Genomic DNA, 17492 nt, shown 5'->3' with positions numbered 1-17492 from the left:
AACTCCTTCAATTAAATTCATAATAAAAGAAAACTGGAGAACAGCCATTTTAAGAAACAGTATCAAGGGGGAAACTTATCTTCTCCAAGCATTCGCTCTGCTAATGTTGGTCAGAGAAAGACAACACTGCTGAGTGGAGAGTAAATCTAAATCCACTTGGCAATTACAGTGTTATCTAATTTTCCATCTTATCATTTATCTAGAGTATCCATTTTGGACAAACCAGATCTTATCTTTTTACCTATATTTAGAATAAAGGGATCAATATCCAAGTGTGTTCACTGTCAGTGCAATAATGGCAAAGAAAGAAAGCTGTGAGTCTCTGTTGTAATGAGACGAGTTTCTTAGGATTCACACTTATTCCTGAAAACACACACACACACACACACACACACACACACACACACACACACACACACACAAACAAACATAGTTTGAACTTAGCTTGGCCCTCACGCCAAAACCAAGTAAATTTAATCATTATAAAAATGTGTTAAGAAAATAGTCAAGGCTTCTTGATTTAGGCTATTCCACGTGAATGGCATCCTTATCTCCAACAAAACTTCTATGTGATTAAAATGGCATTGTTCCTTTGCATACTTTTCAATAAACAAAAACATTTTGATTTAAAAATACTTGATTGCTATGTGCTGAATAATTAAATATGACATAATTTTTTAATATGAAAATCAATACAAAAATATTGTTTAATTTTTTTCTACCAGGAAGCTGCTCACTGCACAGTCTCTGGGCAAGTCAATCATATTTCCTACATCGCTGAATGCCATCATGGCATAAATATTGGAAAACACGAAGGACTGTGGTTATTACAGTTATTAGTGTGAGCAGGTATTCCATTAGTTGATCTTGCCTTGTTTTCCATAGATGACACATAAACATAGTGCAAAATTTAGAAGGTATGAATGAGAAGAAAGAAAAAATCTTGGGGTGACTGGTTAGCTCAGCTGGTTAGAATGTGGTGCTGATAACGCCAAGGTTGCCGGTTTGATCAAAGAAAACATCTCTTTCTCACCCCGTCTCCTTAGACCCTCAAGTGTCTTCTCCAGAGGAGACCCTTTCACAGTTTCTGTGCAGTCATAAGAGATATGATAGCATGTAGAAGCATTTTAGTATATATCACTCTTTAAAAAATACTAATGGCAAAGGGCTCTCTACACAGTGTCCTGCAGCTCTCTTATTTTTTAACATGGAAATGCCTTGTTCTTTTCTAATAATTGAATGTTATCATGGTCTGATATGCTGTCATTTATTTAACCAAACTTCTGTTAACATTTATTTCTTCTCCTTCACCATAGTATAATTTTACTGTAACTATCCTTGGAAATATATCTTTTTATATATTTGTAAAATATATAACATCACCTGTAAGATAAATCCCTGGAAATTAAATAACTTAGGTAGAGTATAAATTCATTTAAAATTGTAATAAGCATTGCCATTTATCCCCATAGAGAATCAATATATACATGACATAAATATAAATATTTGCATCAAGAAAGCATGAGAATATATCTATTTTCTCTAATTCTTATGAACACAAAATAGCATCAAAGTTTTGGTTTACAAATTTGATGGCAAAAAGTAAAATACAATTGGTTTGCCTTTGTTATGGATGAGGAGAATATTTTTATATAACTTTAATAGCCATTTATTTTCTTTGACATAGCGTTTACATTTTTGAACATTTTTATGTACAGTTGTATTTGTTATTTATTATCTAGTTGATAGCCTTTCTTATAAGAGCTCTTCATATAATAGAGAAAAAAGTCATTTTCTCTATTTCATTAAATAAATTTTCCTACTGTGTCACTTTCTTTGACTTATTTATGGTGTTTACTGCAGAGTATTTGTATAAATTTTATAAATTAAATTTAGTGAAATTTTCTTCTCTGGCTTCTATTTTTGGTTTTGGTTTTATTTTCAATACTTAAAACAACCTTTTTCTAAATTTGTAGTACGTATGTGTATAGTTTTGTTTTTTTTACTTTTCTATACCTGGTTTATCTGAAATATAGTTGGCTTAAGCAATGAAAGGAAACTCCAGATTTGCTGTTTGTTTCCTAGATGATTACACAGTTGTCTCCAAACTATTAAATAATCCATATTTCTCCCAACTAACATGAAATTACCTTTATAAGACACTGAAGTTCACATATGCGTTCCATCAGGATTGGGCAAAGCCAAAACCCACAGCTCAGACTTATGCCCCGACAAGGATAGCCAGTCAAGATTCACCTCAGTATACCACCAACAAATGTTTCTCAAGGTCAATGCTGAGTTAAAGATAACTGTCATAAAAATCTACGAGTTATTGGGTTGTCGGAAAAGTCATGACGCACTTTTGCAACGAAAACCAGAAAAAATATGTCATGACTTTTCCGACAGCCCAATAGATTCTATGCTCTAACAGAAAAATGTCACATTAGGTAAAATCAAGAGCTATATCAAAATTTAAAGGCTTATACTGTCAAAGAATAAATTATGTTTATGAGGCATGATTTATACTTCATACCTAGAGAAAAAAACGTACTATAATATAGTCAGTATCTTGGTTTCTTTAAATTTTTGCAAATCATTTTATTATCTCATTTTATCAGAGACAGTCCAAATTACACAATGACTCATGGGCCAAAGAAAATCAGTTTGTAAATATAAGCAATAAATGTTTTTCCTATGAACTATTTTTTTTTCTTCATACTCGTTAAAGTTGTGTTATGGATTTTACAACCATTGTGTTGCAAAATTAGAAGAAATGTACTCCAACTTAGCAAACTCATGCCAAAGCAAGACCTATAGTTCTTTTTTATCGTAATGAGCCAATTTATATACAGTCATACCCCAGCTATCTAAAATTGGCTTAGGTCCCTGATGCCTATCTTTCTCATTATAAAAGTTCCAACTTATCAAAAATAATTCAGTATCACCCAGGTCTTTGAGGCTTTACTGTGCTAGTGAACAAGTATGGTCACACCATAAGCCTTCCAGAAGGTAATTAATAATAAATAGCATTTACATAGGACTTTGCATCTTCAAAGGACTTAGAAAACACTAATTAACCCACACACTAACTCTTTTAAAGGAAGTGAGCAGGAATTAGCATCCGTTTTATGAATGAAAAACTGACTTGTAAGAGTTGTGACTGTGCATCGTGTAAAGGAGTTACTCACAAGTAGTATGTCTTCTCCCATCAAATTTCAGATGATTCTGGAATAACTTTCCCCAGTCTCAGCACTGTTGACATTTTGGTCTGGATAATTGCTTATGGGGGGTCTCTTCTGTTCATTGTAGGCTGTTTAACAGCATACATGACCTCTACCCACTAGAATCAAGTCACACCACCTCAATCTTGAAACTCAAAACGCCTCCAGATATTGCCAAGCTCCTGGGAGGCACAAAACATCCCCAGCTATGAACCACTATCTAGAAGAAGGGCAAAAAACAGATTGATCATTCTTGTTACAAGGTTTTCCCTTACACATGCAGTTGGATTCTCCAGTTCACTTTAGTGAACTAGTGTTTATCCTTCTCACATTATGTACCAAAATAACAACTGATACAATACAGTGCTCTAAGCATTGTTCTAATACACACCCACACATGTACACCATACACACATTTAGTCCTCAAAACAACCCTATAAAAAAGGTACCACTATTATTTTATTTTATACAAGAGAAAACAAAGGCAAAGAAAAGTTGCATAACTTCCACAAGCAGAGACGTCTGGATTCAAACTCAGGCACTTTGGTTCCAGGGTCTTAACCACTGAGCTATATATGTACGTATGTTTCTTTCCCAGCAGAGAGTGTTTCTGCAGTGGACATTGTTAATTTCATATGTGTCAGTATAAAATATCTAAAAAACAATGCTGATACTATGGATAAGGAAAGAATAAAGTCTCAAAAAAGAAAGAAGTGATGCAACACTATGATGCAACACTAACTCTAAATATATTGATGAGTTACTCAATAAACACATGGCAAGCCGAAGCATAAAGATTCATGTAGCATTAGTCATACCCTCAAAGAGCTCACCCCAGCGATATCAGATAAATGATTACAAGGCAGAATATAAAGAACACAGAATTTCTAAACCCCTGGGTGGTAGAGGGGAGATTCATCATGACTAGAGAGCTAGCGCAGATCATGTAATAAAAATGACATATGAACTGTGACTTTCAAGATGAATATCAGGACTTTATATTTGAGGATTGTCATAGCAGGTACTCAGAGAAGGCATTTCAGAGAGACCAAACAGGATATTCAGGGAACGAGAAAGGATGAAATGTAGTAGTCAGCTTGACTGGAACTGGCTAAGCAGTGAGATAAGATTGAAAAATTAGTTTGAGGCCAGGTTATACATGTATTTTATTAATCAATTTGCATTCTTTCCAGTAGGCCTTCCAGAGTAAATGAAGGAGGAAGAGGAGTTCTGTAGTGCCTCTTATGCACTAAACACTGCTGAGCAGCTTGACATATGTTAGCTTATTTAATCACTGCAGGGTTTCAGAAAGAAAAAAGCAGAATGAGCTGTATATTAGTTATCAAGTGCTTGTGTTTTCACCTGCAGGCTCAACCAGGAAAGCATCTGCTTCCTGCTCTGTGGCTAGCAGCGTTGGTTTTTTTTGCAACTATAGAATCTATGCCAGCTTACTTGTATAAAGGTTAACAAGGGTGGGGCAGAGGAGGGAAAGGGAGGGGGAGGGAGAGAGGGAGGGGACAATGGGGAGGAGAGAGGGAGAGATATACAGGGAGTGAGGGAGGGGGAAAGAGAGAGAATGAGAATGACTGGGGCACTTCCATTAGTAAGATAGAGACTTATACAATGTAATGTAATCACAGAAGTGCCATCCATCACCTTTGCCATATTCTATTCATAAGAAACAAATCACAGGTCCTGCCCACATTGAAATGGAGGGGTTCTACAAGGATGGGAACACTAGGAGGCAGGGATCATGGGGACCACCTTATAATCGGCCCACCACGGTCCATCTTCCAAACTTCAATAAGGCACTTCCCTTTCATATGCATAATACATTTCCCCCCTCCCAAGTTTCCCAAGAGTCTCATCCTATTACAGTATCAGCAAAGTACAAAACTCATTGTGTAAATCAGGTTCAAGTGCAGAGGAAGTTCCTGGTATAAACTATTAAGTCTGGCTCTCCATCTATGAACCTGCAAACTGAAGACACAAATTATCTGAATCCCATATCTGCAATGGTGGGAGAGATGAGATAATAGCTGTAGACATTCCCCTTCAAAATGGAGAGAAATGAAAGGTAGAAAGGAGTTTCTCTCCATAACAGTTCTGAAATCCAGGCAAGTGAATGTTGGGAGTTCCTGGATTACTTTTCAAAGCTTGGAAATAATTCTCTGTGGCTCTTGGCACCACTCTCTGGACTCATGTTTCTGCCCTCTGAGTGAATCATCTTTTTTTTCATGAAAGAAGGCATGTTTGCCGCTCAGTAATCTTCTGAGACTGCTGACTGCCTATAGAATTTAGATGGTTTTCCCTCAGTCTCTTTTCATTATATACTCTCTATTCCTTTCAGGCCAAGCTGGCAATGTTTCTGCTGAAATAATTTTCTCAAGAATCTTATAAAGAAGAAGGAAATCACACCATTTGCAACGATATGGATGGACCTAGAGAACATTATGCTAAGTGAAATAAGTTAGTCAGAGAAAGACAAATACCATATGATCTCACTTATACGTGGATTCTAAAAAACTGAATAAATGAGAAATGTAAACAGAAATAGTCTCAGAGACACAGAGGAAAAACTGTTGGTTGCTAGATGGGAGGGGGTGGGGATGAGGGAGAAGGGGAAGGGACGAGACATAAATTGGCAACTACAATATGGCCTCAGAGATAAAAAAGACAGTTTGGAGAATATCATCAAATGTTGTAAATATTTTTTAGGAGGCCAGATAGACTCATGTCTTGTTAGGGAGACCACTTCATAGATGGCATAGAGGCCTGACCACTGCACTGTACATCTGAAGCTGCCATTGAATAATATTATATGTCGGCTGTAATTTATTACATATATAGTCATGGGATGTGGAGTATAGTGTGGGAATGGAGTCAATGGAATTGTAATAGATATGTATGATATTGAGGGTGGGGGGGCAGTGGATGGGGGAGGGGAGTTGTCACTTTGTGAGGGGTGAAAAGTATAACTTGCATTGTTTTGTACACCTGAAAGCAATAAAAAAAAAAATCTTATGGGTCTCCTTAAGATTCTTTCCACTAGACAAGTCACACAACAGATCTATGCATGATAAGACCTTTCCTACTTTGGCGTCCTGCTGAGATGGCTCAGAGACAAACAACATACCTAACATTTCTACAAGCCTTATAGTTTGATTGAGAGGATCTCTTGAAATAACCTTTTGTGAAGTTGAATAATCTGGTTTTTATGTATTTCTGAGCTTAGAGCAACATTTGCACAATCACAATCAGCTATGTCTACATGTCAAACTTTTGAAGCAATTTCTTAATTTCAGCAGCTTTGCTATCTGGAGAGGCTGAAAATTTTCAAAATCATCAACTTGTGGTTTCTTTTTGTTTAACAGACAAAAACAGATTTTGTTTAAATTCTTTTGCACTTTATTATAAACAGCAAGAAACCAGGTGGCATTATCAACACTTTGCTTGGAAATCTCCTTAGCCATATGACCAAGTTTATCACCTACAAATTCTTTTTTTTATATCATTGCAGGATACAATTTCACTAAGTTTTTGTCACTACATAACAATGATACCCCTTCCACCAGTTTCCAATCTCATGTTCCTCACTTTCTTTTGAGCCTTCACTGCCAGCATTCTTGAAAGTCAATTTCTACTAATAGTAGGCTTTGTAATTTCAGCTTTCTCTACTGTGTTCCTCAAAATTTCTTTCAAACTCTGCCCACTACCCATTTAGGCATTTATTAAGCACCATCTATTTCTGGCACCAAAAATCTGTATTAGTTTTCCATTGCTACTTTCTCAACTGAAGGATGAACCAGGGAACCAGCACTTCCTCACTCTCATGATTGCTACAGGGATTCAGTAGCCTGGGGTTGTGGGATCCATGGCCACTTAACTCCTTCAAAGCCATCAAGAAGAAAGACAGACTATTTCAGCTGAGTCTCCAGACATAGTAATAGAACCAAGACAAAACACTCCTGTTTTGTTTAGTCTGAACACCTGAGCATAATTAAAATGGTTGTTTTATACCATTAAGGTTCAGGTTGACTTGCTAAGCAGCAATAGTAACTGGCACAATATTCATAAGTCCAATTTTTGTTTTTAAATAAGTAAATGTATTTTAATTTTCTATAAATGAATTATAAAGTAAACCATTATTTGTCAACAGAAATTTTAAAACAGCATGTCATATCCCATTTGGGAATGTATGGTTGATTAAAATATATGCTAAAATTAACTATTTCAGCATTAAGAATATATAAAAACACATTTCACAATTATTTATTTTTGTAAATTGTACTTCAAAAAAATCCAGTGGATTATTTTTTTAAATGTATCTTTTCTCTACATGGTTAGAAAAAGAGAACATTTGGAATTATGATTTGCAAGTACTACTCTATAAATAAATACATTAGGATTATGAATAGTGCTCTATTACCAATAAATAAAGGGAAAATTGGAGAAAGGAATCAAAGATGGCAGAGTAGATAAACACCTTACCTGCATCATTCCATGAACACATTGAAATTACAACTAAATTATATAACAGTCAACCTAGAGAACCATCAAAAGACTAGCCAAACAGAAGTCCTATACTGAAAATATAAAGAAGCCACGCCGACACTAGTAGGAGGGGCAGAGGCACAGAACGGGCCACAAACCTACCTGCAGGGGTTGAAAATCAGGAAGACTATTTCAGTTGCAAAGGTTCCTGTGGGAGTGAGGGACCCCAACCCCTCACACCAGGCTCCCCAGTTTGGAGTATTCATTCTGGCAAGGGGAGCCCCCACAATATCTGGCTGTGAAAAACAGTGGGGATTCCGACAATTTTGGTGGAACAAAAGGCTACGAGAAAACCAGACATCCTCTTAAACAGCCCATGCGCAGGCTCACTCGCTCGCAGGTACTCACCTTGGGCTCCACCTGAGTGACGATAACTCAGGATGTGTCAGAGCCATACAGGGGGCAGACTGAGGTGTGTGGCTTCAGCGGGAAGAATGGAGGACACTCAATATTTTCCAGTGAGGGGTCCTTTTCCAATGCAGCCAGCAGGCAGGAACCATCTTTCCTATGTTGAGTCTTCCCCCACAGGCCAAATCTGAATCTGATTTGCCTGATGAGATCTGCTGCTCTGCCCTGCTAACTCAGCTGGGATCTCACTCCATCCAACAAGCGTCCTGCCAGAGGCACTTTCTCCATGAGCAGCCAGCCCATCCTGCATTGCACTCTTTCTTGGAAAACTATCAAAGACCCCAGGCCCCAGGTGGGCAGCAGCTGGCCTCGGTGTGCTCTGAGACTTTTGCTGACTCACTTCAGGATCAGCCCTAATACCAAACCAGAGTCTACATTAACCTAGTGACCACCACTCTTCCTACTCCAGTGGCTCCCTGAGACCCTGCCTCACCCAACTCACAAAATGGACAAGGATTTATCAGTGGCTGAACCTTAAGGGAGCCGGCAGGTGGCAGCAGGCCTCTGCATGTCCTGGCTTTTTGTGAAGTTACCCCAGGCCTGGTACTGGTGGCAGCCATCCTCAGATCAAAGCATGGCTTCTCCCACATGCCTCCAAGTTTAGCACAGGCAGCAAACCACCACAAATCACTTTGTGGCTCCTACCAGGTAGCCCCTGGCCAGTAACAGTCTTGGAACCCCTCCCAAGAGACCCCAGAACCAAAATACTTGCAGGTTGGCTTTAGAACATAGCAGAGCACTGTCCAATTCGCCCCACATGTGGCACATACAAAGGGTGGTCTCAACAGGCACCAAAGCCCATGGGGGTGAATCCCACTCAGTGGAGTAAGCCTCAAACACAGCAGCCCATAAGCTGTGGATGTGGCCAAACCCCACAGCTAGTTAGCCTGATTGTTAATCCCGCCCACTGATGTGCCAATAGCAATCAAGGTTCAACTATAACAGGAGAGCACTCATGACCCACACAAAGGATACTCCTGGAGCACCTGGCTCAGGTGACCAGGGAGATTGTGCCACTGGGCCCCACAGGACACCTACTACATAAGGCCACCCAGCAAAGACAGGGAGACAGAGCAGATCTACCTAATACATAGAAACAAACACAGACAGGGAGCCAAAATGAGGAAACAAAGAAATGTGTCCAAGATGAAAGAACAGGAGAAAAATCTAGAAAAAGAACTAAACTAAATGGAGGCAAGCAAACTACCAAAACTGAGTTCAAAACAATGGTTATAATGATGTTCAAGGAACTTAGTGTGAGCTTCAACAAAGAGATTGCAAGCACAAAAAGGATATAAAAACCATAAAAAAAACAATCAGAAGTGAAGAATACAATAACTGAAATGAAAAATGCCTAGAAAGAATCACCAGCAGACTAGATGAAGCAGAGGACCAAATTAACAATTTGGAAGACAACGTAGCCGAAAACACCCAATTGGAACAGCAAAAAGAAAAAAGAATTTAAAAAAATGAGGATAGTTTAAGAGACCTCTGGGACAACATCAAGTGTAACAACACTTGCATCATATTTAGGGGCACCAGAAGAAGAGAGAAGGCAAGGGATTGAGGACCTATTTGAAGAAATAATGACTGAAAACTTTCCTAACCTGGAGAAGGAAATAGACATACAAACCCAGGAAGTGTGGAGAGTCCCAAACAGGATGAACCCACAGACACACCAAGACACATTATAATTTAAATGGCAAAGGTTAAAGACAAAGAGAGAATCCTAAAAGCAGCAAGAGAAAAGCAGTTAGATGCCTACAAGGGAGCTCCCATAAGACTGTCAGCTGATTTCTCAACAGAAACATTGCAGGCCAGAAGGGACTGGCACAAAATATTCAAAATGATGAAAATCAAGAACCTATAACAAAGAGTGCTCAACCCAGCAAGGCTATCTTTTAAAATTGAAGGAAAGATAAGAGCTTCCTAGACAAGATAGAGCTAAAGGAGTTCATCACCATCAAATCAATATTACAAAGAATGTTAGAGGGACTTCTTTAAGACAGTAAAACAAAATTAAAATTATGAATAATAAAATGGCAATAGCTACATATCTATCAACAATTACTTTCAATGTAAATGGATAAAATGCTCCAATCAAAAGACATAGGAGAGCTGAATGGATAAAAAAACGAAACCCTTACATATCCTGCCTACAAGAGACTCACTTCAGATTGAAATACATACACAGACTGAAAGTAAAGGGATGCAAGAAGATATTTCATGAAAATGGAAATGAAAAAAAACAAAACAAACAAACAAAAAACTGAGGTAGCAATACTTATACCAGACAAAATAGACTTTAAAACAAAGACTATAAGAAGAGACAATGAAGGACCCAGTAATCCCACTTCAGGGTATTTATCTGAAGAAATTCAAGACACTAATTTGAGAAGACGTGTGTATCCAGATGTTCATTGCAGCATTGTTTACAATGGCCAAGATGTGGAAGCAGCCTGGGTGTCTGTCAATGGAAGAATGGATAAAGAGGTGGTACATATATACATGGAATATTGCTCAGCCATTGAAGAGAATGGGTTCTTGCCATCTGCAGCAGCATGGATGGACCTGGAGGGTGTTGTGCTGAGTGGAATATATCAGACAAAGAAAGACAGATGCAATGTGATTTTGTTTAAATGTGGAATCTAAGAATAAAATTAAACAAAACATGATAAAACTCAGATACAGATTGTAAAAATTGGTTTTTACACAGTAGTCATGGGGATGTAGGGTATAGCATAAGGGATATAGTTAATAATATTGTAATAATTATGTATTGTATTAGATGGGTTCTAGATTCATTGGGGTAATAGATGGGAGGGGGTTGGTGGCAGAGTGAAAAACTTGAAGGGATTAAAAAGCACAAATTGGTAGTTATAAAATAGTAAGGGGATGTAAAGTAAAGTACAGGGAATATAGTCAATGGCATGGTAATAATTATGTATAGTGCCAGGTGGGTACTAGACTAGTCAGAGGGATCATTTTTTTAAATTATATAAATGTCTAACCACTATGCTGTACACCTAAAATTAATATAAAATAATATTGAATGTCAACAGTAATTGAAAATTTGAAAAAGCGGGGAGAAAGGGAAGAGAAATAATATGTCCAAATTTCCAGATATAAAACAAATAAGCCATGGGGATGTAATGTACAGCATAGGGACTATAATCAATAATATTGTGATAGCATGGTACAGTACAGTGTCAGATGGTTGCTGGACTTACCATGGTGATCACTTCTTTAGGTATACAAATGTTGAATAACTATCATTTACACCTGACACTATTATAATACTGTATGTTAGCAAAGTTTTTAATAAAACTCTTTGAAAAATAAAATATTTTTTAATTGTGATATTTCTATACATGAAACTGTAAGAGTGGATGAATCACTAAGGCAAGAGAGTATAGTACAGAAAAACAGACTGAAAACAGAACATTTAAAACCTAGAAGGATCTTTTTAAAAAATTAAAAAGGAACAAGAATATAAAATAGAAAATCCCAAGACAAAGATGACAAAGATATAAGGGGAAGTGAGGGTGGCAATTTTCTTGAGCATTCCTTTTCCATTAAATATGGTGCTTTTGCTGAAAAAAAGTGTACTGTTTTACATAGTTAAATATATCAATGGCTTCTATGCATTTAGGTTTTCAGTCACAAAGGGTTTTGCTTTTTTCTTTCATACCTAATTCCTGTTCTGTTACTTTATTTCTGAATTTTTATAATTCTGATATACTTGTATGTTGTTCTTTCCTATCTTTTATCATTTTTCTTCATGTCTTCTAGCTTTTTTTTAAAAATAGAACTTTGAAATTTTTATCTGTTTATGACCATTTGTTTCTTGCATGCTTTCATTCTCAGTGAAAATGTTTTTCCTCCAATTATTCTTTCACTTACATCATATCTTTGTACATTTAGCCTCAATACTTTTCGGTTGCCCATTTTTAGGTAAGATTCACTTCCCTGAACATTTAGGGGGAAAAATGTGGTTAACAGTAACTTTTCTAATTTCATAGAACACTCCCTTCTGTTACTTTTCCAAAATACAGTGGTTTGCTCTCCTAAAATTTGGCTCTGAGGGGTAAAAAGTATAACTATTGCACTGTTGTACACCTGAAACTAATTTTTAAAAATAAAAAATTTAAAAATAAATAAAATTAAATTAAAAAAAATTGGCTCTGTTTCCCTCCCCATCTATATCTGTAATTTTATTTCCTTTGTCTTTCTTGTCCCTATGTTGCTCACTTTTTATTTCACTCCCAGTTTATCTCTAGTCCTGGAAAGGAGAGGTGAGATGGTGGCTCAGCTTTGAAAATTCATAGGGTCTAGACCAGCCATTCTCAACCTTCCTAATGCCACGACCCCTTAATACAGTTCCTCATGTTGTGGTGACCCCCAACCATAAAATTATTTTCGTTGCTACTCTATCACTGTAATTTTGCTACTGTTATGAATCGCAATGTAAATCTCTTTTTGTTTTTTGATGGTCTTAGGCGACCCCTGTGAAAGGGTCGTTCGACCCCCAAAGGGGTTGCGACCCACAGGTTGAGAAACGCTGGTCTAGACTATGCCAGGCCCTTCACCTTTAGGCAGAGCTCTTTTCCCTCACCTGCTTTGGATTGGACAAAACCCCTTCCAATTTCAGTGGCTGATCTCTCTGGCCCACTGTGCTTTCCAATAAATACCTGCTGACTATTTATGTAGTTTTTGGTTTTTCTTAGGTCCCACAAAGGGCCATACAATCCCTCTGCTTTCTTCACACGAATGCTAATACCATGCAAGTTTTATCGCTTACCTGTTTATCCTCACCTCTTGCATGTTTGGATTCATGGGGATTCCTCATTACCTGGTCCTGTTGTAAATGTTGTCCTGTGGGTTTTGGGCTCCTACCTAGTTGTTCTGTCTGAGAATTTGTAGAGATTAAGAAACTATACTGTCCTTACCACCATGTCCCCAAATCCTGAAAGCTATTGACTTTTTTGAAGTATTATCAGATTTAGGAAGTCTCCTACTTTTATTTACTTAATTTTATTTCTTTAAGGAAGAATGCTGTTGAATTTTATATACCAATTTTTGTTGCTGTCTTTCATCTATTAATATAGTCGAATGATCTAACATATATTTGAATGTTGGATCATCCCCACATTCATGAAAGTTGAACACTACTTAGAAATATTTTGCTGCGCTTCTCCTCGCAATATTTAATTTTTTAAAAATGTTATTGGGATATTTTTCTATGTGTAACTCTGCAGTGGATAGTTATTTTAAAATTTTACTTAAGTAAATTTATCTAGACATAATTTACACAACATAAAATGTGCAAATCATAAGTTCAAGGGTTTTGAAAAGTATATGTATCTGTGAGACCAACACATCAAACAAAATACATATTTCCATTATTTCAAAAGCTTTCTTTGTTCCTTTCCAGTCAATACCCCTCCCCAGTGACAACTCTGTTCTGATTTCTATCACCATAGATTAGTTTTGTCTGTTCCTGAATTTCATATAAATGGAATCATACATTATGTACTCATTGGCATCTGGCTTCTTTCACTCAGTAATGGGGATTCATACATGTAATTGTGGGCATCAGTTGTTACTCTTTTTTGTTGTTGATGATGAGTAGAGTTCCACTATAAGAATATACCATAATTTACTTATTCATTCTCTTGTTGAAAGACACATGGGTTGTTTCCAGTTTGGCTATTATAAAGTTTTGGACATTCTCAAACCATTTTGTAAACATAGCTTTCCCTGTCCATGTTTGCCGAGTCACAGTGTAGGTATATAACTTTATTTAAAAATTACCAGTTTTTCAAAATGACACCATTTTACTCTCTCTAATAATCTATGAAAGTTCTGGTTGCTCCAAATTCTGTGCTATTTTTGTTACATGTCAGTATTGAGGTTATGAAATCCTAAGAAATTATTTAGAAAGACTTTCAGGTTTTCTCTGTGTTCCAAAATATTTCAAGTATCAGTGTGATTATCTGTTCCTTTAAAAGCAATTCCCCTATGACATGTCACTCAGAAATCCCCAGCATTTACTTGGTTAACCTGGTTTACTAGGGGTGTTCCTGTCTTCCTTCAATGTTCTAAGCACATCTCTTCAGAAAATGATTATCTTCTCTTCTTGATGGAAGCTATGTGTCTGTGCTCCCTTAACAGAATTTCTAACAAGCTTTTAACATTTATAGGATGTAGCAATAGAGAAATCAAAGACTTTATTTTCTTCTTTAAGAAAATGACATATGCAATTTTAAGAGTGAAAAGCCAGGAAATGAAACTAGCACTTTAGACAATTCTTTAAAAATGCTATGTGGAAAAAAAAATAGCAAGAAAGCATAGGCTTGTGTAAGTGTTGAGAGACAGCGTCTAAGGAGGAGAAATCAGGAAAACAGAGAGAAAAGGAATCATTGATTAGTCTCCTTTCCCTCGTATCCAGTAAAATGTAAAATGAAGGCAGACATTTTTGCTCGTTTTGTTTATTGCTGTTTACCCAAAAAACTGAAACAGCGCCTACAGATTAGAAGACACTCATATTTGTGGATGATTAAATTTAGAAAGGCAAGCAGGATGTTATGAACTGAATGTTTGCGTCCCCACGGAGTACATATGGTGAAGCTTTAATCCTCAGTGTGATGATGTTTGGAGTTGAGGTCTTTCGGAGGTGATGTTTAGTTGAGCTAATGAGGGTGGAGCCTCTGTGATTTGAGTATGCTCCTGTAAGATGAAGAGACCAGGACTGTCTCTCTCTGCCACATGAAAATACAGCAAGAAAGCTGCTCCCTGTAAACCAGAAAGAGGACCCACACCAGAACCCAACCTTGCTAGCACCCTGATCTTGGACTTCCAGCATCCAGAACTGTAATAAGTGTCATTTAAGTCACTCTGTCGATAGTATTTTTGTTATATGACCTTGAACTAAGACAGGGGGAATCAAGAAATTAGCCTTAGACAGGACCTAAACTATCTCGCTTAAAATTCTTCAATGCACTTTTCTTGAGCACCATATTCTGCAGTGTGGTATTTAAGGTCTTTTAAAGTCTATCCTAACCTATTTACCTATATCTCTCCCTCACAGCTAAATCTGAATTATTTAAAAAATATCTCCCCACACTTTTGTACTCTCCATGTCTTCACTTATAATCTCCCCTCTGCCAGGAAAAACCCTCCCTACCACTATGACTGATGAAATTCGACATCTTTCCAGAATCCACTCTTATTAACCCCATGGGAGAGGCAGCAGATAAAAGTTAGGAGCCCTTCCCACATACGGGGTGCTCTCATTCTGTCCTCAGACATTCTGGGTGACATAGGTATTGTGTCCATTTTAAAGTATAGAAACTAAAGCTCCAAGAGGTTGTGATTTGCTCAAAATAATACTGATAATCGGTTAGAACTGGGATTAAGACCCTGGATGACTTGATTCTAAAGCTCGTACTCTTTGTTTTCCATGCCCTGTGGCTTTTGGGGCAATCCATCATTCCTTTAACTAGGACAACACCTCTTTTCTATTTCAATTATCTTTGTCTTTCAGTACACTGTGAGTTCTTTGAGGACTGCCTTATTCATCTTTTTACCCAAATGATTATCAGAGTAAGAACTTATAATACATTGTTTAAAAGTGAATGGCGACAATTGTGTACAGGATAGCTCAAGTGCTGAAAGAATTCCCTATTAGCTGTTTTAAAGCTAAACTCAACCTATTTCCCAAAAGTGAAGATTTTAAGGGTCCAAAACAACCTTGTTATCTCAATCTCAGGCAAAGCACTGAGGATAAAGCAGCTAGCCCAGCCACCTGACTTTCCAAGAAGATACCATCATCCTAAAAAGTAAATGAAAATTTTCAGGACAGTTGTAAGTCATAGGGATGCAGGAAAGGGTGGAGGAGTTCTTGATCGGTAAATATCTCATCCTTTCTGCCAAGAAACCATGGCCTTGGCGATCAAGAGCAAAGTAGGTTTTTCAGTCCTCTTCAAAGGATGTTTATTTCATAAATATCACGACAGTGAATGAAACATAACAAATATCTTCATTCAGTTTATATTCGAGTGGTAGAAAATAAAGTGGGGATGTGGGTGAAGGAAAGTATGAAGGGAGGCCTGAACAAGGTTCAAAGGAAAAATAGACAGACCCGTTTGACTATAGTATGGTGAGCAAGGGGGCGGGCAGGGGTCACTGGTAGGAAATGAAGTCAGAGAGCTAACAGACGATGTGGGATCATGTCCAACAGACCATGTCAAAGAGTTTGGAAGTTATAAATGATGTGGATGTGGTTTTGACTACGGGAGTAACATGACTTGCAGCTTTAAAAGTGAAAATTTTGTTCTGTAGGACAGTAATGAAGTATGAGGACAAGGAGGAAGACCAGTTAAGAGGCTCTAGTCCCATGAGTAATAGGGATGGAAACTATGGTTATTGGTAGAGTGGTGAGAGGTCATATTCTGAATGTGTTTGGAAGAGTATCCAACAAGATTTGCTATATACTGGAAGTATGATAAGAGGTGGAGTCAAGGACTCTATGGTTTGTGGCTAGAGCAGCTAGGTGAATAGAATGCACCATTTAAGGAGGAAGGCAACGCTGGACCGTAAGTTTATTTGAGACATCAAGAGTTCTATAGGGAATATTTGTAGATGAAATTATGTGATCTAAGATTACTTCAAAATAATCCAGAAGTCTGTAAATATGCAAAAGATTGATCATTGATAATTGTTGAGACTGGGTGATGTGCACATATAGATTTATTATACCATTCTCTCTTCTGCATTTAAAATTCTTCTATAAAAATAATATTCTTTTAATAATACGAATTTTTAAAAAGAATAGTTACGGTTAGGCACATGAACCTTAAGAGGCTCTTCAGACTTCATGTGGACATGTTAGACAGATATATGGAGTTCATCAATCAGGGCTAAAAAAATTGTGGGAATTATCAGCATATTTAAAGCCATGGGACAAGATGAGAGTATCTGTGGAGTGAATAAAAACAGAGACTAAGTCCAGTACTAAGAGACTGAACTCTCCAACATTTAGAAATGAGAAAATCTAGAAAGTCATTTTTGCCATGATTTTGCAATGCATATTAAGTCACTGAAAAATACAGAACTTTGAATCAGTAATTCCATTTCTAGGAATGTATAAGAAAGGAATAGGGGGCCAGCCGAGTGGCGCGATGCTTAAGAACTGGCGAGGGACATTGGAGGGCCCCGGTTCGGATCCCACATATGAGGGCCAGTGACACTGCCCTCTACAGCTAAGATGCTGAACAACAGCTCAACCTGGAGCTGGGCTGCTGTGAG

This window comes from Hipposideros armiger, unplaced genomic scaffold, assembly GCF_001890085.2.
Source record: "Hipposideros armiger isolate ML-2016 unplaced genomic scaffold, ASM189008v1 scaffold_376, whole genome shotgun sequence".
Classification (NCBI taxonomy): domain Eukaryota; kingdom Metazoa; phylum Chordata; class Mammalia; order Chiroptera; family Hipposideridae; genus Hipposideros; species Hipposideros armiger.
This window is presented reverse-complemented; position numbering follows the sequence as displayed.